We start from the raw sequence: 17,191 nt of genomic DNA, 5'->3' as shown, positions 1-17,191 counted from the left end.
ATACGATAATCCTGGGGAACATCCGTACTAGCAATACCACGGCCCGAAAAGGCCGCTGTCACAGCTCCGTCGGAGCAAGCCATTCGCGCGTCCGAGCTTGACGAGCACCGGAAACAGAATGCCTTTGACCGCTTGGCCATCCTGACGTTTCTGGGCATTTTCTTTGACAGTCTACACCAGTATCACTAAATAAATAAATAAAAAAGACGCCAAACTATCAGGGGCAATTAATTTGTTCTTGTGAGGTTACAGGAGCAAAAGATTGTCAGAAGTGGGATTCGAACCCACGCCCGGGAGACCGGACTGCGACCTGAACGCAGCGCCTTAGACCGCTCGGCCATCCCGAATTTTTTTTTTTTATTATTTATTGCCTGCTGGGCTTACCAAACGAATACATTCAACAGACAGAACACGAATGTTAAAAAACGCCCGCCCTTCTTAGGCCGGCGCAAATGGTTTAAAATGCCTTCAGGGCGACCAGAGTATCCATCACAGGCAGCCATTCAGGCTGCTCCTTTTGGGCTTTGTACACTTCCCTGATGTACGCAACACTTTCAATAAAATAGTCCCCCACGGGACGTGCATCTGCGTCAGCGTGTCGCACGGCCATTCTTTTTCGCCAAATACTATGCAGGCTCAATACCATGAACATGTCATAGGGCACGCCCACTTCACTGCCAATGGGGAGGAAACGAATGCCATACTCTGTTATTGGCAGATCCTTTTTGAGTTCGTTGTAAAATGTCCCAATGGAATACTGCATCTCAGCAGTCCAGAAAGATGTGGTTTATAGTTTCTGGTTTTCGACATAACAGACAGTTAACTGACCAGGGAACAAATATTCTTTTTTCCTCAAGCCAGGGTTTAACAGGGAGTGTGCCACTATGCAGTTGAAAAAAGAACGTTTTTACCGATGGCCTAAGAGGCATTTTTTTCAGTCTTTTGAGAACATCTTTGCCAGAGCCTGCGCAATAAGAAGATCGGTTAAGGGGCTCTGGCAACACCACATCTACCAAGTCTCTGTACAAACGCTTTCGCGATACAACACTCAGGTTTTCCAATGAAAAACGCACCTTCAGGAACTGGAAGGCTCCGACAACTTCGTGTAGAAAACCATGCACCCCAGGACAATCAAACTTACTAGGCGAGACAACAAAATCGGGCAGTGCATGACAGAGGCGAACTTGCAATACAGTCCGAAAAAATAAATCCCTCTTATCACGCAAGAAAATAAATCGGGCCACAACCTGCCGAACAAATAAATGGGCTAATCCCAACGCCCCACTTTGCACAGAGCGAAACAGATTGGTACGATTAGTGCGTTCCCATCGAGATCTCCAAACGAAAACTGCAAAGACTCTATGCAATTTTTGAACGCTGGCCCTCGTCATCCAGAGCGCTTGAAGCACATACCAGACTTTAGCCACAACAAAAAGGTTCCGAACTGTCGAGCGAGCGAACATTGACAAATCACAACGACCCCCCCCCCCTCCCCCCCCCCCCCCCCCCCCACACACACACACACGCACTTGAGTGTTTTCGCTCAGACCTCCTTCGATTTCCTCTTTCCAATACTCCGTGGTGTCCCGGTAATGCTCGAGTGGCACGCCGAGGTACTTTGCCGGTGAACGGGCCCATTGAATATTTTTGAAAACACGAGGTGCACTTTCCCAGCTGCCGTGCCAAAATCCCACGCACTTACCCCAATTGACGACACCTACCTGACAACTTCCAAAATAAATTAGCCACCCTTACGACTTCTCTAACACTTCCTGTATCCTCATAGAAAACAGCATATCATCCACGTAGGCAAGAACCTTAACTTCACTAGACATCAACCGATAGCCCCTTATTCGTTCATTATTAAAAAACTTTAAACAAGACGGTTCGAGGTAACCAGCAAACAACAGGGGTGATAACGGGCACCCCTGTCTGACCGACGACTGAACTTGAAAACTTTTACTAACTTCCCTATTAAAAATAGTGCTCGAAAAACAGTCCGTGTAAGACATCTTAACCCCCTCTAGAATTACCGAGCCAACACTGACGTGCTCTAAACGCGGAAAAGAACATCATGCACAACGCGATCCAAAGCCTTTTCCCAGTCGAGTTGTAACATGGCTACTCTCCCTTCAAATGCATCGCAACACTCTAAAATATTTCTCGCGACATGGATATTGGTGAAAATCGTTCGTCCCTTAATTCCACATGTTTGATGAGGCCCAACAATTGATGTTATAACGCCTTGCAACCTTCTCGCTAAAACCTTCATGAACACTTTATAACCTACGTTGGTAAGACTTATAGGGCGATAGGATTTTACCAATAAAAGCTTCGCAGGATCGCTACACTTAGCTATTAAAATGGACCGAGTTTTACGGAAAGACGCTGTCATTTCTTTTTGTCATACGCCTCCATTACAACTCGGTGCAAAGCCACAGCTACGTCGCCTTTGAATGCTTTGTAAAAGCAGCGCCTAAACCGTCGGGCCCAGGCGACTTTCCAAGAGTTAGTTCATCGATTGCCCGTTCAATTTCTTCGGCATCCAACTTTGGCATGAGTGGTAGAAACTCGCGATCAAATCCTACACGCTTACTCTGCCCCACAAGGCCTTGATAATGTTCCACGAATGCGCGTTCAATTAGTTCTTTTTCGCGCGTTATGGAGGCGCCGTACTGTATTTCTTTTATGTTATTTTGGGACGGGTATCTCTTTTCATCGCTAAGCGAGCGCTTGGTCGGCGTTTCACCCAACTACAGACGCTCGGCGCGGGCTCTTATCACAGCTCCTTTGTATCTTTCTGCATTAATAACTTCCAGTTTGCTTTTAACTTCTTTCATTTCTTTTGTAAACTTTCCGTGTTGCATGCTCTCCATGCTTAACACGAAATCTAGCTGACACTGCAACTCTTTTTCTTTCTCTTTTTCCTGCCGGCGTAAAATACATGATCTTTTGATCGCTCTTATTTTAACTTCATTCTTGAACTGCTTCCAATATTAAGCAAAGCTTCGCGTCTCAGACGCCAGCATTTGTCCAATGCGTTCTTTCACATCATGCGTAAAAGTTTCATCATTCAAAGGCTTATCATTAAATTTTCAAAGATCCCAGTTAAACCGTGATTTTCTTTCTTTTCGCCCAATTGAAAACAAGACTTAACTATGGTCGCTAAAAGATACGTTCTTAACTTCATAGTTTTCACACAGTGGAACAAGACACGCAGAGACGTACGCCTTATCTAAGCGAGCGTGGCTCTCACGTTGAAAGTGCATAAACTGGGGAGAATTAGTATGGGACAACACACAGCCATTATCCTCTAAATTACTCTCTTGCACTACCAGGTTCAAAAATAGAGCACTCTGATCCCGAACAGGCTGCCTGCGCTCTCTGTCTTCACCTGCGCACACAAAGTTAAAGTCGCCCAACAAAACGACAAGTCTTTCGCATTTTATGTAATATTCAACGCGTTCAAAAAAGACTTTCCGTTCATATTCACGATTCGGCGCGTAAACACATATTGCCCGCCACTGTGATCCAGAAAAGGAGAAGTCACAAACAATTAAACGGCCTGTTTCGCATACTGTTACTGTCTCTTCAACAATACCCAACGAATTGCGCAGAAACAGAGCACAACCTCCTGATGTTCCCACAGAGTGACACACGCAGACATTGTATCGAGCTCTGAAAGGCTGCACCATGCGGTCCGTTTGCTCCACACATTCAACCTTCGTTTCTTGGACGGCGACTATGTCTAGATCGTGCTCTAGAAAAAGGCGGCTGAGCTGGTACTGTCGTCGCCTTGCTCCCAGGCCCCGCACGTTCAACGTCGCGACGCGGAGAGGTATCGTAAGGTTTACTGCCATTTAAGAGTTAGAGCAAACGGGTCGCATGGTGCTTTACCTCGGGTCGCTGAGAACGGCGACAAACTCACAGTCTTGTTGCGTCGCCCGGTGCACCCACCCATGAGATTGCCGAACGCCTCATTACAGGCCTCGCCGTGAAGACGCGAAGCCGCCGTCCTCTCAGAGTCACGTCGGTCTCCAGTTCGATAAGCGGTGCCTAGCCGAGCGCGGGCCCTCGCTGCTATGGGGGCGATATCACCGACGGACGTCTCTCCGGCGGAATGTTGGGCTTCGGCTTGACGCCTGCCCGGCGCACTGGAGCCATTTTGGGGGGCGGCTCATCGGGGAGGGCCTCACCGGAGTTGGGTCCTTCGTCGACGCCTTCTTCACGAGCTCACTTGGCAACAGCACTGCTGGTGCCTGCCACCTCGACACTCATGGCTTCCGGCTTTTTGCAGGACGTCGTCGCTGGGACCGAACTTGCGGTCTTGGTGCCTTCCGCCGAAGGGGTGTCGCTCATTACTGGCTCTACAGGCTGCAGGCGCTGTTCCCCTCCACCCTCAGAATCTTTCATATCCCCAGCGGTGCGGTCAGGGGGCGTTGCCCCTGGAAGTGATCCACCAGCTTCGTCGTCATGACCGAAGCGTCGACAGAGCACACAACGCGGTACACGACACTCCCGCCGTATGTGCCCCTTCCCCCCGGCACCGAAGGCAGAGCGGTGCCCTGCCTGGGACGACCACAAGGACCAGGTCGCCGGCGACACGCAGTTGATGTGGGAGGGCGTCCACCGTGACTCCAGCCTTGAGCCTGAGTGACACCGAGCGCGTTGTTGAGCACACGCCCGCGGCCCGCCACAGGTCTCTAACGACTTCCGTAACCCTGCCATAGGGTGCCAGGGCCACTCGCACTTCATCGTCGGGAACGTGGTGCAGCAGCAGCCAGTGTAACTTCAGGCGTGTGTCCTAATTGCTCGGGTCGACCACGATACACCGGCGCCCCTTGACGGCCAGCTCGCCGGCGGCGAGCAGCTTCTTTTTTCCTTCGGCACTCTTGAGTGTAACCGCCGACACGTGATTGTATTGGTACGCCCTCATGGCGACCACCTCGGCGAACACTGCCGCGCCGACAAGGGCCTCGCGAAAATGCTCCAGACGGTAGGGCCTTGCACTCAAGTCGGCATGCAAAAAACACTGTGTTCAAAACTTTAGTACCTGTTGGAAGTGGCGGCAGAACGACTTGGTATTCCTGGGCTACAGCGTCCGAGTTCCTGTTATCGCAGCCCCGGAAACAGCACAAAACTCGTTCACATGCTTCAAAGCGTTCACCATTTCTTTCTGGGAAGAGCATACCACAGAAACATCGTCTGCGTAAGCAAGAAGTTTTGCTGACGCTATGCCCACCTTCACTCCTCGGATGTTATCATCCATCATAATCGCCTTGCACAAGGGTTCGAGATAAATAGCAAAAAGAATAGGTGATAGTGGGCAGCCCTGTCTTACCGATGAGCGCACAGGAATGCGCCGTGACTTGCAACCGTTGATTAAAAGACGCGTACTTATGTCTGTGTATCATATCTTCACGAACTTCAAAAGATACTTGCCAGTTTTACAGTGTTCCAGTATCGAGAAAAGAAACGAATGCGAAACTTTGTCAAATGCTTTTTTTAGGTCAATTTGCACCACAGCAGTGGGGCGTTTCATTGCCTCGGCGGTTTCAGCGATAGTTCGCATAACATGCAGATTTGTCGTTATAGATCTAATCTGTTTTGTACGCAATTTCTAGTCGCTTAGCTAATATTTTCGCGAGGATTTCATAGTCAGTTGTAAGCAGGCTTATCGGTCTCAAGAAACCCACGAACGGATTTATCACTTTTTTTTTTTTGGTATTAACACGGTTAACGCTTGCCTCATTGACGGAGGGAGCAGGTTTCTGGTATGGACGTCCGCATAAACCTTAGCCAATATAGGAGCCAACTCGGCAGAGAACTGCTTATAAAAACTCGCACCGAGGCCGTGTACCCCAGAGGACTTCCTTAGCGCCAATTCTTTTATGGCTCTACAGACCTCTGGTTCGTTAATATCTTCGTTAATAAAATCGACTACATCTTTCGGTACGTTGGGCTTTAACTAGAGCCACTAGAGCCTGATCGTAACTGCTTGATTGATTGAACAGTCGGCTATAAAATCAAACTAATTCCCTCTTAATTTCTTCGACTTCAGATATAGTACTCTCCCCGGACATCAGTTCATTGATTTGATTCCGACTCGCCCGTTCCCCGCTCACGCGTTTTAAAAAGTTTTGTTGGGTCTTCCGCCCTGCCTAGCGTGCGTAAACGAGACCTCACCATTGCTCCGCGGTACTCTCTGTCCAAGATCTCAAGCAGACGTGCTTTACACTCTTTAATGTCTGCCGCGAAAAGACCAGGAGCTTTACTTTCCTCGCTCAGTAGCGTGTGCAGCAACTTGCACAGCCTTCGCTTTTCGGCGCGCCGCTCTAACGCTTTCGCTTGGCAAAACGATATTACGGACATTTTAATTTCTTCCTTTAGCAACTCCCAGTTAGCCGCGTTTACTTCCTTACTGTTCATCATGTGCGCGATAAGGCCTTTCACTATCTTTTGCAAATCCTTGTCCTCCAGCGCCTTGTCGTTTAATTTCCAGTTTTGCCACGATGACGGGCGTTTCTGACCTTTTATTTGTTCGCCTATCTGGGTCGCTACCAACGCGTGGTCAGAAAAGGCTACCGGGCTAACGTGATAGCCGGTCGTGGCCCTTGCCAAACAACTTGACACGTAAATTCGGTCAAGTCGTGCATGACATTCTCCCTGCCAATGTATATAGCCAAGTTTGGGGAATCCACGAACTCCGCTACGTCCCGGAAGTCAAAATCTCTTAACAGCTTTCTAAGCTCAGCAATACTGGAGTCTTGCTGGATGCCTCGAGAGGAGTCCTTAGCATTTAGCACACAGTTAAAATCGCCCCCTAAAATGGTTGCTGCCGAAGTGCTGACGTACTGGCGGAGATTTATAAAGAAGACTTTCCTTTCCGCGGGCTTATTCGACGCGTGAACCGCGACCACTCGAAATATGTCGTTCTGGGGACCTATGTTGGACAAATGTTTCGTTTCTCCTAAAAGAAACGGAAGTGACGACATCGCGTCTGATTGGTTGAGGCTCGAGTGACGAAAGTTCCCTACGAAAATGTGGGCGGAGACGGCGAACCGCCCCCACCGGAAGTGACAACACTTTGACGTATCGTTTCCTCGGTGTTTCGTCTGAAAAGGGAACGAGTCTGTCGATGGTCTCTTCGCGGTAACGAAATTGGAAACACGGCGTCTCGGAGGCAGAGCGACAGTCTTTCTATTGTTCAACTTTTTTTTTCCCTCCGGAAAGGCTCCACCGGCAGCACCGCGACACCGCGATGCCTTTGAACTACCGGAGGAAGCTTTTCGGAGGCAGTACCGTCTCACCAAGAATGTGGTCCGTTGATTGTGCGACGAACTGCGCGAGGAGCCAGAGTTGAGGCTGCGAGGTTCGTGGACGGTGATGTCTGTGGAACAGCAAGTGTTGTGCGCACTTCGCTTTTAGCCACGGGGAGCAAACTGCGGGGAGCTTTTAGAGCATGGTGGCGAGCGACGAGCACATAGCGAGGAATCAGGCTACAGTCGGCATTGTTGTGCGGGCTGTGTCCCTCGCTATTGTGCAGCCTCTGGGGATCCGGCGCGGCTTGATCGACTTTTCCCAGACAACCGGCAAGAGGGAAAACGTCGAGAGGGGCTTCCAACGGCTCGGCAGGATACCCGGCGTCATCGGTTGCGTCGACGGGACGATGATCGCCATCGTCGGTCCGTCACAGAACGACCCCACCGTCACGAAGGCGGCGTATTGGTGCCGCAAACAATTCTACGCTCTGAACGCGATGGAGGTACGTATGATCACATATATACTACGTCTCACCTTAGCATGAACTAACTAAGAAGACTGCAAGCGCGAACGGCTTGACTGGAGCACTCGCTGCACGAGTGCTCGTGCAGCCGCCGGGGCTTTATTCAAAGCAGCTAGCTCGCGCTTTTAGTTATAGGTCAATGCCCGTTCTGAATGGGTTTGAAAAAGAGCGTAACGCTAATACGGTGTGGATATGCCATTTTAGAGAGTTATGAATTGTTAGTACTCGTTTATCCTCCGCACAAGCGTTTGTTCGACGAAGGAAGGGAGGGTTTGTTGGCTGAAAAGCTTTCGATCTCTGTTTGTTTTCATGTCGTGTTAGGCTTTTAAGCATTAGTCCCTGTCCTGCATGATAAAGTGTAAACTCTCCTTTGAAGAAAAAAAAACAAATTTGCCTAAACTATTACGTGGATCAAAGGTAGTGGCTATTTATCATATAATTTTAATCTTTGTAACACAGGCAGCGCTCTGTCTGTGTCCTCCTTCATCCAATATTAAGTCGTTTTTTTTGCGCTGTCTTAATATTTTAAGTTTGTAAACCACATAATTTATGGTGGTGTGTTGTTCAACATGTAAATAGTGTTTGACAGGGCCCCATGACAATGAGTGCAATCAACTGTTTGTGGATTCAGTTGAATTAATGTCTACACATGTCTCACTATTGCAGGTGTGTAACGCCGACTGCCGGGTGATGAGCATCGACCCACGGTATCCTGGGTCGGTGCACAACTCCTTCGCGTGGTGCTACTCGTGGCTTCGGAGCGACTTCGAGCAAGGCCGGCTGATAGACGATGGCAGGCTCCTGCTCGGTAAGCATACTCCATTTGTTGGTTCTGTACATGATGGCTCTGCACCACTTATAAGCTACAATATCACACATATTGTTCCGAACATGGATAACTGGCATGCGCTCTGGCCATACCTGTGACACGTCTCCTTGGAAACACTCCGACGCAGCTGTCAACTACAGGGGGGAGAGGTTGCAAACAGCAGTACCTGTGTAGTTGTGAGCACTTTTAAGGGGATACTACAACGAAATTTCGGTGCTTATTTTTTGGTCTATACATGTTCAAAAGAGCAGTATCACATCGAACTCATCAATATCTTGTTAAAAAAGGCACTAAAAGGCATTTAAATAAATTAGGCAATTAGCAAAGAGCATTTTCTAGATGCCGCTAAAGCTGTAATGCCCGTCTAGGAACCTTGACAGGTAGGGATGATAACTGTCTTACCTAGAACTATACATGCTTTGAACCTGACGCCATCCCAACAGCTCTACGGCCAGCAGAAGAGAAAAGGGGAGGGAGGAATTCCACACTCGACGGGTCTCTCTTTTGTGTGTCCCAAGATGATAGAAGATTAACCGTCACTCAAAATTCACACAAAAGCAGCTTTGGGGTTAGTTGCGGTGGCCCGACTGCTGGCGTGCTTCGACCGCTTTGGTTGCTGGAACAGCTAGGGCATCCTGACAACGTCTGCCTCGCCGCAGCTTTGCTCATCCCGAGATAAACTACATCACAATTGCACTGGATGTGACGTGCTCTCAGCTGGCTGCTCGCCGACGCGCTTGCCACTGTGGGCTGTTTATAACGAAAAATACAGCCATCAAGCTCAAAATACAAATGTGCAATTGTCATTTACGGGTACTGTGGATCATATTCAGCCTATTTCTGAACACGACGGGTATATCTCAACTGTCGTTGAAGTATTCTTTAAAAAAAAACAGCATTAATATCATACATTTCCTTCTCCGACTCTGCAGGTGACAGCGGCTACGCCTTGGAACCTTGGCTCGTCACCCCTGTCCCTGAATTCCACGCGATCTCCACCGCTTGCGGCCGGTTTATTAAGCACATTCTTCGATAAGGTCCATTGTGGAGCGCTGCATTGGGCTGTTGAAAAGCAGATTCCAGTGTCTGCAAAGACACCGGACTCTGTATTATCATCCAACAACAGCCACCGTCATTATATCGTCTTGTGCAGTGCTCCACAATATGTGCCTTTCATTGAGGGAGGCAGAACCGGACCCTCACGAGCCAGGGTTGGAGTCTGGGCCGAGCTCGGAGGGGTCAGTGGCGGATGACGAGAGGCTAGCTCCTGCCCACCCTCGGGTCAGCCTCTCGGACAGGGGGAGGGCTCTGAGGCACCGCCTTGTTGCCCAGTTCCGAACCCGCCACAGCCGTGCCTCCCCGGAGCCCCACGCAAGCCACGATGGCAGTCGCGCACACCAGGGACACTACCAGTGCCAAGGAGTCCGTCGCCACAATGGAGGTCCCGCCCATCAGGGACACCATCGGCGACAGGGAGCCCCTCATCGTCCTCGCCACGGTGGCACTCCCGCACACCAGGGACGCCACCGGCGACAGCGCACCCCTCGTCGTCCTCACCTCGACTGACGCCCTCGCCACCAGAGAAGCCCCCCGTGGCAGTATGTGCCTCACGTGTTGCTCCACAGTCAAGGCCGTCCATAAGCTCCACAGTGTCAACTCCAATGCCTTGCACAGTTCGTCGCACAACCACCGTGTTACCTTTACGGACATGTAGTACCGCCTCCGAAATGCTATTTGGTGCATCACGGTGATGTTGATAGAGCTTTTTTTTAATTTGCAAGCAGGGTGCATAAAATGCCTGGAACAATAACAGAATGTTTTGTGGGTTATGTAGCTAGCCAACAGGGCGTCTGGCTCGCCCTTGCAGGAAACGTATTCGCCTCGAGATCGAACCGTACCGCCACCGTGCGGCCGAAATTGGAAACGCGCGAAAGCGGGGATACCGCCGTGCGTCGTCTGCTACGGGCACACGCTCAGAAGCATGGATCTCGACGACGCAAGCCCGTTTCAGGCTGAGCTTGACATTCTTATTAAATGTTTTATGCTTTTGTTGCCGTTTCTTCTTACTGAAGGTTGTGTTTTATCGTTTGCCATGCGTAGAAATTCAGCAAAGCGATTGTTATTAAGTCGGAAGCTTCCATAATCTTAGTGTGTTGTTTTTTTATACAATCGCTGGTCCCACGTATTTTTGCTATCTCGCACAAACCGTGGCTTTGATAAGGCATTGAATGTTGAGTGGGTCTGTAGTTTGACTAGAAAATTACCCCGACTGATCGCTATCCTTCAATAGACTAATCAATCAATTAACCCGTATGTTGATTTTTCCCCGGTCATATTGCGTGAAAGACGTTAAAACTACATATATTTTTAACTGGTTTTACTATGTCATAAATGTCATATTGCATTCCCATTCTAAACTTCACGTTGTGAGTCCAACATAAATATGAACACGGGAGGCCTTTTAAAATTAAGTATTTTTAAGTTATTATTTAAACAGTATAATCACCCTCGGCGAAATGACAAGCACGCTAAAGTGGTTTGCCGTGCAAGCCTGTGTCACAAAAGAAGTAAAGACATCAAAAATATTAAAGCAGGCATATTTTACTCCTTGTTGACTTTCCCCAGCACAAGACTCCAATTAACCGGCTAAAAAAATTGCAATTAAAGCATTACTTGAATAATCTGAAAGTTAATCGATGAACTGCCCAATCCCGATACACGTTAGATGAGGGCGGAGGGTGATCGGAAAGTCTCGTGAGGGTCGCTAGCCCTCATCAGTAAAATAGTATCACGGCGGCCGATGCTGTCTGTGTCGTGGTGCGCGTCGTTTGGTTGGGTTGCAAAGTCTACCGTGTTTGAATACAAGATTATTTAGCCAGAAATTTATAATATTAGCCTCTTGATATCCGCGGCCCTCACCAAGAAAATTGAAGCGGGTGAACCCGCACTACCGAGAAAAGCATTTAATAATAGGAACATTGTTGCGTTGCTCGGTTGCACTCGTTTATTACAGTCACGGCAGACATATTATAACAGTTTGTTTCACTTGTTTCAGTTGTGCTGCCAACGTGCAATTTGCAGATTTTAACTATGAAGAGACACTCTCTCCTCATCGCAACGCAGTAGATTTGTTCAGACTCCAAAAAACTTACCCATACTATGGCACAGTAAAAGGGCAGAGGAACTCAATAGCATGGTAATTTCCAATACAGCGATAACTTGTCTTCATTCTAAATATTTATATTACTGCAAAAGGTAGACGTTAAAAAAAAAAGCATAGAAGCTGCGATTTCACAGCCCACAGTACCAGTAATCTGGGTTGGAATTTATTATTGTTTTTTTTTAATTCTCACGTTGATGAACCGATACATCCATTTTAAAAGAAACAAATATTTAACATAAATATTCCAGTTCAGCCGGAGACAGGCATCAGTCGTGGTGATCCATGCTTTCCAACGTCTGCCCAGAGCAGACGACGCACCCACAGAAGCGATTATATAAATTTGGGCCGCACGCTGGCAACACGATTCGATCTTCACTGAAGCACCGAACAGTACCGCATCCTTTTCCGCTAGAAGTGTTTTCCCACCGACAGTATGCGACAAAATAAACGCAAGAATCTACGCCGTCTCGCGCGCGACCGTGGAGAGCCTATGGGGCGGCCGTTCTCCCATCCCCGCTTTGACGATGATGATAGCGCGACCGTAGCGCCACCTCTAGGTCGATCTCGAGGCCAATAACTCAATGAGGCTACTGGTGAGACCCGTTTTGCTTCTTTTACTGCAATATATTGTTCGTATCGGGTTTGGGCATCGATTCATTTTCTCTGCACTTCCATTGCCCTGTTCCATTTTACAATCTATTATGGTTACCACAGGGCCAGGCGTATTACTCGATAATCGCATATTGGATGTGTCAGTTTGAATGTATAAAGAAGACAACAAGCAGTGTCTTTGAAAGTGCTTTCTTTTTTTTTACAACAATGCCGTAACATGAAAAATAAACATGTTTGAAAGCACAGGTTGCAATACTTTCTTTAAAATTGAGCATGGACTATTAAACACCGTATAAATTCTTTGTCATTATCCAGGATATATCACAGACATTATTTCACACTACACTTCACTTAATTCAGCACACTGCCATTTGTGTGTGTTTTGTCACACATGGAAGCATGACAGATTCCATAGTAGAGGAATGTTGAGATCAACAATGATATAAGAAAACAAACAAACGAAAAACACAGGGACACAGACGAAGGAAACAGGACAAAATGCACTCTTAACTGAAGTTTATTGAAAATTTAACTTCAGTTGAGAGTGCACCTTGTCCTGTTTCCCTTCGGCTGCGTCCCTGTGTTTTTTCGGCACTTTTTTCTGTTTGCAATGAACGAACTGGCCCAAATCTCCACTTTATTTCGATAAAAGAAAAAAGGCAAACCCGGAGGCCAGTTTCAGGCGGGGGGCAAGTTGTGGCTAGAGTGCAGACCTCTTGGTTTCAAATAAAGAAAACCCGGGAGCGCCCAGGGCCGAGTCCTCGCCCACCAGCGCCAAAATACGTGAGTATGAGGACGCCAGCGAGCGCACCCGGGCGCCACCCGGGTGCGCTCGCTGTTTGCCTGCGGGTAAAGGAAGTAATTCAATAGCTTGGTAAACTACGCAAATTACCTCGCCTGTTTCGCCAGCTCCGTAACCCGCGCCCGCGCCTTCGACACCCGCATGGCCCAGTAAAGGGTGCGCAAAGGGACCAATCGCCATCTTTCATCCGCGCGACCCTAGCGCCCCCTATTCAGAAGCGGTAACTCGAGCAGTTCGTCCCGCGGGCATTTCGTTGCTCCCGCTGGAGTTGATCCCCTAACGAATACTTTAGTCCCCTCGTCAATAATGGCTGCCGCAAGCCTTCGATGAAGTGGACGAAGCATCACTCGAATAGCTATTTTGGAAAGAAGCCTTGGCAAAACAATATTTTGGCCCCGGGATTTAGAAATTGTGACTACACGCCCATATTTGGTGAATGTTTCCGGCCGCGAAAAACATGAAAAAGGAATCCGATCGACGCGGAGGCGCCGGTAACGAGGCTACCTACTCTCCGACTGCCGCGCGCGCGCCCGAGTCCGAACTGGAGGTGACGGTTAACACTTGACCTGTGGCGGTGCGGTGGAAGCCCCGTCGGATGCATGCAGTCGGAGTGGCGACCGATTGGACAGTGAGTTTTGATCGCTTTGGCTACTTGTAGGGCAGCTGAAATGTTATAGTCATTTCAGAACGTACTTCATAAAGTCGCAGGGTTACCCTGTACGATAGGCGCTCGCTCTCTGACGCGGTCGGGCGCGTACTCGTCCATGTTAGCGTGCAAACGAGGCCTAGCACTTCAAAACTAGACCCGGCGGCAATCAGTTCATCAAACAAACGATGTAACACCGGCAGATGGTTTCGTCGACGCAGCAGCGTTTTAATGCCACTTAGGTTCATCGAAAAGTACCCGTGTTCGTTTCATCGACCAACCTTGCGACGCTTCATCGGAAGCGTCTTTGCGCACATATCGCCTCGGTCGGCGACTAAGGCAAGGCGATGCCAGCTTGACGAAACCGGTGCGGTTCGCATGAGGCCTGGTGCGAGTTCGCGCCTCGAGAGTAAAGTTTCGCGCTTACGCTCTTAGGCGAAAGGTATGGTCGTATCCGGTATGCGTAAATAAACATGTTCTCGATCAATATTAAAGTTTCCCGAGCGGAGCGAAGGGTTTCAGCGCGTAGTAGGGACGGTTTGAGAGCGGCGATCGCCAATTCATTTGTGGCGTATCAGAGTCGCCTGGGCAAGTCGGCTTTAGTTGAAGTAAGCTTGCGGCGAACGAAATTAAACCAATAATGCAATCCCCGTGGTGAAGAAAACAAAACAAAGTCGACGAAACGTTGTAGGAGCACGTATCGACGAAATTGAGCGGTGCCGCGAACTCGTGCACGCGCGCGTTTAGTGAAGCATTATTTTATGTTTTTACTTTCTCTGCGTGTTTCCGAGTGTCTTTCGGCCCTCTATGTTTCGGCCGATGCTGGTCGGCTCCGCGGCATAGTTTATAGTTTCAACCATGGTCGGGAATCACCAAATTGGAATTGAACTTGAACGCTGTAACGATGCACTTGTTTATAGAGCCCAGCGTGAAGGTGTTTTGTCTTGTAATACTTCTGCTTTTGAGATCCTCACTTCGGAGGTTTTTTTCGCCCTGCGTAACTTGTGCTCGTGGCTTCGAAATGTGTTTTGTATTCTTCAAAGCTGCTCTTGTAATCTTCGCTCAAAAGTTTTTTTCTTTTTTTATGCTTGTTATTGATAGCTGTGTTTCCTTTGGGCTCTCAGCATTTTCAACCAGTCTGGTTAGGACGGGTTCATATCACAAGAGCGAATGACATTTTAGCGAACGGCGACATTTGAGCGAATGGTCGTTTTAGCGGAGAACGGGGGCGCGCGTTAACCCATCCGTCGCGCTGCGCTTTACGCCGCTTCGCGGCGACAGTCTGCGGCAACTCATTACAAAAGTATGAACTCATTTGGCCCACCCGAAAACGCCGCTTCGCGGCGTCCGACTCTTCGCTAAAGTGTCATTCGGTGAAACGTGGGCGTTCGCTAAAACGTCATTCGATCAAGTGAGTGCCTCCCGGTTAGGACACGCGTGTCAAAAAATTAATTTTACGCGAATAAACAAAAAAAAAATTAGAGCAATATTTATTTATTCATTTATTTTTTATTTATTTATTGAAACTACCCGCAGGGCCCGAAGGCATTACAGAGGGGGAGAGGCACATACATAAAATAAATATAGTAATATAGCAACAAGTGAACAATATTAAATATGCAACAAACAAGCAAAAACAGCGGGTCATGGGTCACTGCTTATATAGTTCGTGATTGCGCGAGGCGCAATTTAGTCGGTAATCACGTCCTTCCCACTTGTTTTTTTTCGGGTGCGGGGAGGAGAGGTGGATTGCCTTGGCCATCGCGTTGAGGTGGAGAAATGGTATGCCCATCTTATTGAGGGGGAAATTGCATATTACCATTCCGTGACGTCATGGAATTAATAGAAAATTAATCTCGCGCCGTCAATATTGCTAAAAAATGTTTTTGCGCAAAATTTAATTTTTTTGGCACTTGTGTCCCTTACAAACTGTTTAAAATAATTTTTTTTTCAGGGGTCCTTTAGGGTGCAATTTTCTCGTCTTGACTGTCATTCAACTTCGCATTAATAAATTCTGGTTATGACAGACACTATGCTTTATGACAGTATCTTACATAAAGCATAGTGCATTACCACATAGCATCGTCATTTCGGAACAGAAGTAGCCGCAATCAAAAATCAAATCAAGTCACGTAAAAATAAATTTGCACATGCCATGAACAGCTGTTGTCACGACACAAAATGTTGCTATAGCTTCATTTAAAGGACACTTTAATTTTGAGTTGGCCTAGCACCTCCTAAATACCTAAATAGCTTAGCCCTTAATTTTCTTTCTCGATTATCATATTTCAGTGCAGGGTATATAGTGGACAGCGCTATGTTAGCATTGGCCTAGAACTCGTTTTCAGTTGGTGAGAATACGTGTTCCAGCTGAATGCAAATGCAGCACTTTTTCCAGTCTGCCTTGCGATGACCTATGTGAGGGGGTAGAATCCAGCAACACTAAGGCCTTGCGATCTAGGAGGCATTGAACTAACTGAGTAATCCCTGATTATTGAGCTTCTTAAACTATTGATTTCGGCCTTGTAGGCTTCTTTGTCTCTTGAATGTTATTAGAAAAATACTTTTGATGTAGCAAAAAAATTCTATCACAGGTGGAGAACAGACATATGGAAAAGGGTTGATTTATAAAGAGAGGTTTAGGGCGAAAACGAGCTGGTGCTAGTTAATTAAGATTGTGTCTGCCTGTCCTTTCTTTTCGAAATCTCTAAGTGTTTTTACTATGTTCAAGTTTGGTTTACTTCGTTCCTTCTAATTTTAGGAAGCTGCAAGCATCCTCGCCCACGACTGAAGATTGAAATTTCATAGCCGGCCACATGGACGCAATGAGAAGAGAAAGAAAGGGAGCGACCACGTATATGGAGCTGGTGAAAGATGCCATGGAGAGGACTTTTTGGGCAAAGAGGGTACATCAGCATACACCCTACAATCTTCAACATCGTAGACGACTATCCAGCCCTAAAGCTCACAGACCAGGTAATATATTGCTTACTAACGATGTTGCTCATGCTTTTAGGAGCAGTAAGTTCCCTGATAAGACCACGACCACCCCCATTATGGTGCATTCGCGCTGCTAGCGAATGGAAGCTCCTGTAGGGAGATCTCATTGGCTCGGTGACGCGGTTGGGGAAAATGTTCCCCAACGCACAGATCTGCTTTGCGGTTGCGGCTCCAGTCCTGGCATAAATGCGCCGTTAGTCCTGTCATGGTGAAGTCTGGCACCATGTTGGGTCTCCTTTTTTTATCCCACTCACATCAATTACGATTTTGTTACAACTAATCAGTCACGATTTGTTTTCGCTTTTTCTTTCAAAAAGATCAGTTTACAAATATCTTCAAGTAGACTGAAGATG

The 17,191-nt window shown here is 47.8% G+C and overlaps 1 non-coding gene across 1 annotated transcript; it reads right to left on the bottom strand.

Moving 5' to 3' along the window:
* Positions 1 to 263: 263 nt before the first annotated feature.
* On the bottom strand, positions 264 to 347 carry Trnal-cag. Its single transcript has one exon. It is a non-coding gene; the product is annotated as a tRNA-Leu (tRNA).
* Positions 348 to 17,191: the final 16,844 nt, after the last annotated feature.

Source organism: Ixodes scapularis, unplaced genomic scaffold (genome assembly GCF_016920785.2).
Source record: "Ixodes scapularis isolate PalLabHiFi unplaced genomic scaffold, ASM1692078v2 PGA_scaffold6__148_contigs__length_123643588, whole genome shotgun sequence".
Lineage (NCBI taxonomy): Eukaryota > Metazoa > Arthropoda > Arachnida > Ixodida > Ixodidae > Ixodes > Ixodes scapularis.
This window is presented reverse-complemented; position numbering and strand designations above follow the sequence as displayed.